Raw genomic sequence first — 7,613 nt, forward strand, 5'->3', positions numbered from 1 at the left:
TGGGGCCAGCTCAGATGTCAGAACCTGGCTGTCTGGAAAGGGCCAGGTTGTTCCTAACAGGCCACCCTCCAGAAAGCACTGCCCGAAATTTGCCCAACGGTCCTCTCTCTGTGTCCTCCGGACTGAATCGCAGCCTTTCAGCTCCCCTGAAAGGTGATTGAGCCAGGAATTTGTGGGTTCTTCACCCTCAGTGAACTCTCCCAAGGGAGAATGGACAGGCAGGCTCAAAGTATTTCAAAATTCTGCTGGAAAACCCCAAAGCAAATTCAGGGCTAAATCTAAACATGGCAGCTCTTTGCTGAGTGACCTGCAGAGAGGAAAGGAGTTATGTCTAAAATCCTAGTGTGGACCTTTTACATTCTTAGCGGACTACATGGAACTGGGTTTAGAGCTTCAGAAACAGCCAGAGCTTTCTCGACGACCGTTCGAACCTGTGATCTGGTTGTGTCCCACAGTTGTGTGCTTTGCTCTTCATTGTTGCTGGTGGACTTGACGGCTGGACTGAGGCATAAACGGCAGAGAAGAAGCAGTGCGAGGAGCTGCTTTTGCCAGCTGGCCTCCCTGGCTCCCACCCCAGTCCCCAGCTCCTGCAGGTCTGCTCCTGACAAAATACTTCCACTGTTATCTTTCACTGTGTAGAACTTTGGGGTGCAAGGATGCAGGGAGGTCTCCATAGTGACCTGACAAAGGGGTAAGGCACCCGTTCTGACCAACAGCAAACCAGTGATAGGTCTCCGCTACCCCACGATCTCTGACCATGATCTTGGGGTGAGGGCAGGTCCCTTGAGCTGTTGTCTCTGCTGAGAAAGTTCCTGGGCCCTTTAGGTGGGGGGAGGGCACCCCTGATGCACTGTTACCTGTAGTTGCGATGTAGCAACATAGGGGGTCAAACCACAGACCCTGCTTGCTGAGTGTAGGCTGCCTGCAGCGCTGCTTGGCTCCTTGACCTTTTGCCTTCCCCCTGGGGAGCAAGTGGACAGTCACATCATGTCCCCTTTGATTGGTGTGCCTGCTCCACATTACTACATCATCACAGAACCCTGTGAAGGACTCAGGACGTGGCATTGGGGGTTTCCCCCTCATTCAGCAGAGGAGGAAATTCTGAAGGAGGGCAGCCATTCCCCACACATAGCCAAAGGGAAGCTCACCCCGCACTGTCCTTGGCCTAGAATGCTCTACCCTCCCCTCTGTATGGCTGGCTCCCCATGACCCACCGGAGAGCAGCTCACGTTATCCTCCCAAGAAGCCTTCGTGGCCCCATCACCTGATTGTGATTTGTTCATGGCAGTTCCTAATATCTAACTGATTTATTGGTTTAGTTATTACTTTTTCTCTCACTGAATTGGGCCTCATGCAGGTGGGTGCCTTGTCTGGCATTTTCACTGCTGTGCCTGCAGTGCCAATGCCGAAAGCCCTGTCTGGCACAAAGTCAGAATGTGTTAAATGAGCGAAGGAATTATTCCCCTGATCTGGTACTGGGCCTGCCTCCCCAGGTCACAGGGGCCTGTCGGGCCATCAGCAGTGACAAGAGGAGCGTCCAATGGCCTGTGAGGCCTCCTGCTGCCTCCACCATGTACACCCTAAATGATGAGTGGACATGAGGGCCATTGGTTGGTGGAGGGACAAACAGGTGGACAGGCTAAGAAGTGAGGCGATTCTAGGTGACGTTTGTGAGTGGGTTGGTGGATGGAAAGACAAACATACACGAGTGAGTGAGTACAAGTAACATCTTGAGGTTATCTCTCAACTTCGCAGGTTCCCAGCGCAGCTGGTTGGGCACGTCCTTAACTCCTCTGCGCCTTTCAGTATCTACTTCACAGGATTGTAAGGATAACTTGAGGTTTTACGTGTAGTGGGATTCTCACAGTCCTCGGTACATACAGACCCTCAGTAAACGTTAGTGAGCTACTGTTATTACCCCGTTCCAGGAAGAGGAAAGTGCAACTCCCCGGGTCTCCCAGCGTTGGGGTTCCCGGTTCTGGCCAGGGCCTGCGCGTCCGCTATGGGCCAGCGGAGGGCGCCCGCGCGCTGCGGGCGGGTGCGACGACTGCTCTGGCCCCAGTAGGCTCCCAGGGCTGGGTGTGGATGAAGGAACAGATGTGGCCTCGAGGCTGGGAGGCACCAGCTCTGAGCTGGGCTCTCAGGCATCTGGGTGTGTGCATTTGGCGCAGGAGGACCCTGCAGGAGACCCTGGGAGGGGGAAGCGCAACCCCCCACACACACCTGAAGGAGCTCTACCCCTAGTGCACCCGCACTACCAGCCCTCCCTACGGGGGCCCAGAAAGGGCGTGGCCAAAGTTGCCAGCTCAGGTGGGCGGGGGGAGGGCCTACAGCGACTCCATGGGGCCTCTGCCTGCAGGGGTGGAAAACTCAGTCTTAAGGGCCTGATGGGGGCTGCTGTGAACTGTAGAACTGACCATATCTGCCTCTGAAATGCCAGCTAGGGATGGCCAGATCTTGTTTTAAGATTTATTTTTTAATTACAGTTTGACATACAATATTATATTAGATTCAGGTGTACAACATTGTGATCAGACATTTCTATACCTTACAAAGTGTATGATAGGACCATCTGACACCATTCATCGTTATTACAATATTATTATTGACTATATTTCCTATGCTGTACTTTAAGTGTCCGCATCCATTTTTCGATTTTGTAAGAGAGAAGCCAGACATTGGGATTTAGTAAAATATCTGTTTTCACAATGGCAATGGAGTACAGGCTTTTTTAAAATCACCAGTTGCCAGCCCTGATCTACTTTTAATGCTCACTTGAGGAAGGCATTTGGAGACAAAACCATGCCCCCCCACACCCTTTCTTCACCTGCCCACCCAGTCTCCCTCCTTCAGGCCTCAGTTTACAGGTCACCTCCAGGTGGGTTAGGAGCCAAACCCCATCCTTGAGGTTTCCCAGTGGAGTTTCCATCCCTGGGTTTGTCATTCACTCATTCAACAAGCATTTACTGAGTGCTGCGTGCTAACACCTGTGCTAGGAACAAAACCAACAAAAAACCCTGCCTTCGTGGAATTCACCTTTGAATGAGGAAGATGGGCTATAGTCAAGGTGAATAGACTAGTCATGTTTGAAGAATTAAGCACATACCCAAGTAAGGGAACAGGATGGGAGGGCAGTGCTGGGCAGGGGCGCGTCTCGCTGAGGAGGTGACTTCAAGTGTGTGGAGGCTCTGCCATGCCCAGAACCTGGCAAAGTAGACAGTTCCAGGTGAAGGGCATGGCAAGAGCAAAGGCCCTGGGGTAGGAAGATACATGTCACATTATAAGCCCACAGTGCATGATGCATAGTAGGCATTCTGTGACCAGATGGATAAATGAACAGGGATGTGCTGTGCCAGGCCCTGCGCTGGGTACAAGGTAGGGAGGGCAACACCTGAAGACTGAATGAATGAATAAATGAACCCAGGATTTGTTAGAGTCCAGCTGCTGCTGTCCTGATTTCATCAACTTGATCCCAGGCCTCTCCCACACATTCTGGCCTCATCCCCAGCCCAGCTGGGAATGACTTTCCAGTCCCACCTGTGGCTGGCAAGGTCCCTGCACAGTCCCAGACATCCCCCCAATCTGGCCTGAGCCCCCTGGTCTGTGGCCTAGAAACTAAACTGGCTGAGGGTCCAAGTGGCTTGTGCAAGGGCGTGGGATGAGGAAGGGAAGCTGAGCTGATGCTACCTGATTTCCCTGGGCCAGGTTGGGCAGGAGGTTCCAGGAAAATCAGGCTTTTCCTCAGAAGAGAGTAGTGAGCTGGGGGCTACAGAAGCCCCCACCCGACCCTCGTCCTGGTCTGGAGTCCAGTCTGGAGGAAATGAAACTCCTGAAAGGTGGCCTAGTTGGCACATCTAGTCAGAAGTGGCACAGAGAGGACACACCTCAGGAGCATCCTTAGAGGGGCCATCCTAGCTCTTTCTGGTTCAATCTATGGCTTGTAGTATCAGCAGCCCCCTCTGTTGGCTGGTTGCCCCCACCAGGGTCTGGGGGATGGCAATGGACACTGCCTGGCATGAGGTGGAAACTCAGCCAGCTCCGGGGGTCCCTGAGCTGCACCCCAGCCTAGAGCAGTGGTCCTCCCTCCTCAGGAGCTGTACCCTGGCTGCCCCAACCATCACAATTTGGGAGCATCTGGTGGGTGATGAACCTCAGGTGGGGCCACCACCTGCCTGGGCCAGCCCTCCCCCTGCCCCCTGCCCGTTGACCTCCTTCCCCCACACAGTGGCTCTGACGCCCAAGCCGTGGGTTCCTTGGAATGCGATTATTTTTCTTCCCAGATAATTCAGGCCAGAAGACTGGGCCAGCCACTTCCGGCCTTGCTGTCCTCACTGCCTTCTTGACCTTTTGCTCCACAAACTTGACACTGTGGTCAGAGGCCTAAAGCCAGACCCAAAAGCCCCCTTGCCCTGGCCCCTGATCAGCACTCAGCTCTGGGAATCTGTCTGTAAACACCCAGAACCCTCGCTGCCCCTTTCCCACAAACTCCAACTGAGAACATGCTGACCCAGCTATGGCATCCAGTGAATACTGCACTCTACAGTTTACAGGGTGATCTCTAGAGTTCCCCAGTAATCCCAGGGTCACAGCAGCATCCACACTTCCAGAGTCTTTCACTTGACAAGTATGTAATGAGTGTCCTGAGGAAAAATAGTAACAGTGTCAGTGGCTGAGCACCAGCCATGCCCAGGGGCTGGGCAACATGTCACATAAAGTCACTCTGGTCACCTCTGCAACCCTTTGAGGGAGAAATTGTTATCATCCCTTTGGCAGATGAGGAAATGAGGCACAGAGAGGTTGAACAACTTGCCCAATGTCACACAGTAAGTAAATGGCAGAGCAGGGATTGCTACCCTCGCTCGAGGGCCCAAGTCCCCACCCTCCCACCACTGGGCCCCTCACTGCCTTTAACATCAGGTAAAGGGGGTTTTCAGTTGAGTTTTCCCAACTGTCTTCTCTAACACTTGACATAATTAAGTCTTTGTTGGGATTCAGATCATCGCTAAAAAGACAGGTGCCCTGTACCTGGCCATTGCCCTCCTGCCCGGGCCGCAGACACCCTGCTTTATGGTGCTTCCCAGAGAGGGGCCAAGACCACTGGGAATTTCACGCCCCCTCCTGCCCTGACCAACTTCAAAACCGTCTGTGTCGCAAGCCTGCTTTGATTTCAGGCATTTTATGGGCATGAAATCCAAGCATTGGTCCTTCTGAAGATATCAAGCTCCTTGGAGGTGGGGTGGCGTTATGGGGCCACTGGACAGGCCACCACAGGACAGGGTTGGGGCTTAGACAGGATCTGAGGCCAGGAAAGTCTGATCCCCACTTTAGGGTCCGGGGCTGTGTCCCAGGAGAGCAGGGCCCCGCGCCCACTCTTCTTAGCGAACACCTACGGGCCCCGGGCTCCACCAGCCTGGGACCAACTTCATCTCATCCCCTCTCCACAACAGCTTCTGTGAAGCCGGGTGACTTTCCTCTAATTACAGATGGGGAAACTGAGGCTCCGAGAGGAGCAGCCACTCACCAGTCACTCAGCACAGAGACAGGTTTCTGGCTCTGTCCCATGTCCCGCCACCTCTTGATCGCTAGAGGCCACGGTGAGAGGGCTAAGGGCAGACAGGTGAAGGACTTCGCTCCCATCAGCCCCGGCTCTGGGCTCTAACCGAGGAGAGTGAGAATCACTTGGGTGGACATTCTGAGGAGCATCAGGATTTGGGGACAAGCACTGGCTCCAGCATATCTGAAAGGCATCAGTATCAGGGAGGGTGAGGTCCCCAGAACCTCAGCCCTGGGTGTGGACATGGGCTTCTGGGGACAGGAAGGGGTGCCGTCTCCAGAACTTGATTTCCTTGTCACCTCAGCCGAAAGACCTCAACAGCTCCTCATACCCACACACTCTCTGGCTGGACCGCCTCCAGCTCCCCCGACCCCACAGGTGCCCCAGAATGCAAACCTAGTCGTAAAGGATGAAGGGAGTCACCTCGCCACAGACCACCGGCCCTGCATGGCCACTGAGGCTGAGCTGCTCTTGGCTTATTCCTTTGCTCACTTCTTCGTCGATATGAGCGAAATCTGTAGGAGATTCCTGTGGCGGCTGTAACTAATTGCCAAACACTTGGTGGTTTGAAACAAGAGAAATGTAGTCTCCCACAGTTCTGGAGAATTCCGAAAGCAAGGTGTCAGCAGGGCCTTATCCCTCTGAACACTCTAGGAAAGAAAGAACCTTCCTGCCTGTTCCAGCTCCTGGGTTTCCGGTGTCCCTTGGCTTGTACATGCACCCCAGCCTCTCCCACCGTCTTCACATGGCCCTCTGTGTGTCTCTGTGTCCTCTCCTTATAAGGAGACCGATCATCCCAATCCAGTATGATCTCATCTCAAGATCCTTAACTAGTGACATCTGCAAAGACCCTATTGCCAAATACGGTCACATTTTGAGCTTCCAGGTGAACAAGAATGTGGGGGAACACTATTCCACTTCCTACAAGTGCCTACTGTGTGTTCCAGGCTCCGGGGACAGAGTGGGGAACAAGACTGGGGTGTTCTGGAAAGACAGAAAAGGGTCCCTACAGAAACGATGCTACAATAAGTGCCATCAAGAAACACCAGACTCGGGGACACACACCACAAGAAACCTGGACCACAGCTGGGCTGGAGGCCAGAGCATCAGCGTCCCACCCACCTGGCCACCTTCCCAGGTCTGCTCGGTGGCTTCCTTGGGCCCTTCCTCCTACCCTGAGTCCCCTCCCATGCCTCCTGGGCCTCAGCTCAGAACGCAACTCCACCTGGAAGCCTCCCTGAGCCCAAAGTCACCCCCTCTGGGTTCCCAAGCACCCCGAGCTTCCTCCCAGCATCAGTAGGTGGTAGAGTTGTATTTTTTCATACTTGGGAATTCTTCATGTCTATTAATTTACACAAAGAGTACTTTCTGTAGAAAACAATTAAAAACATTGATAGAAGAGTGCACTGACTTTCTCCTCTCCCACAACCCCTTGTCTGGAAATTCCTTCTCTCGGCAGGTAGATGCACTCAGTAGAGTCACTGGTACACAGTAGGTACTCCATAAATGTTTGAACACATGTATCGTGCGGGAGACCCTGCTCGCTGCGCCATTTGTCATGCGGGGCAGCCTGCGGGGTCTCTGCTCCCTCTCCCCACATAAGAACGCAGGATGTGGCTAGGCCAAAGAGGAACACCCACGGAGCCATAGGTAGGGGAGTCATACTACTATAGTCTCGCTGGCAGCACTATAGTCTCACTGGAGGCTGGATCCATACTGTCCGCAACCCACCATCCTAACTACAACCCGCGCTTGCCAGCCCAGCCGCCATCTTCTTGCCAGCCCCCGTTTTCTGCTAGTGTAGCCACGGCAGTTATATTAGCGGCCAATGGCTCACTGGTTACAGCTGACAGCCAACTAGCCACAGCTGATGGCCATCCAATCACAGTTGATGGCCATTTACTACCTAAGCCAGCACCTTTCCATGTGAGGCTGGGAGCCTGGAAACTGCTTTCTGGGGCTCTATCCCCACAACATGCCTGGCTGGTGCTAGGCCCTGGGGCAGGGAGTAGATTAAGTCACTACCCCTGGCCCCCAGGAATTCACTGAGGTACAATCT

Source organism: Rhinolophus sinicus, chromosome 13 (assembly GCF_057876585.1).
Source record: "Rhinolophus sinicus isolate RSI-liver-muscle chromosome 13, RSI-T2T, whole genome shotgun sequence".
NCBI lineage: Eukaryota > Metazoa > Chordata > Mammalia > Chiroptera > Rhinolophidae > Rhinolophus > Rhinolophus sinicus.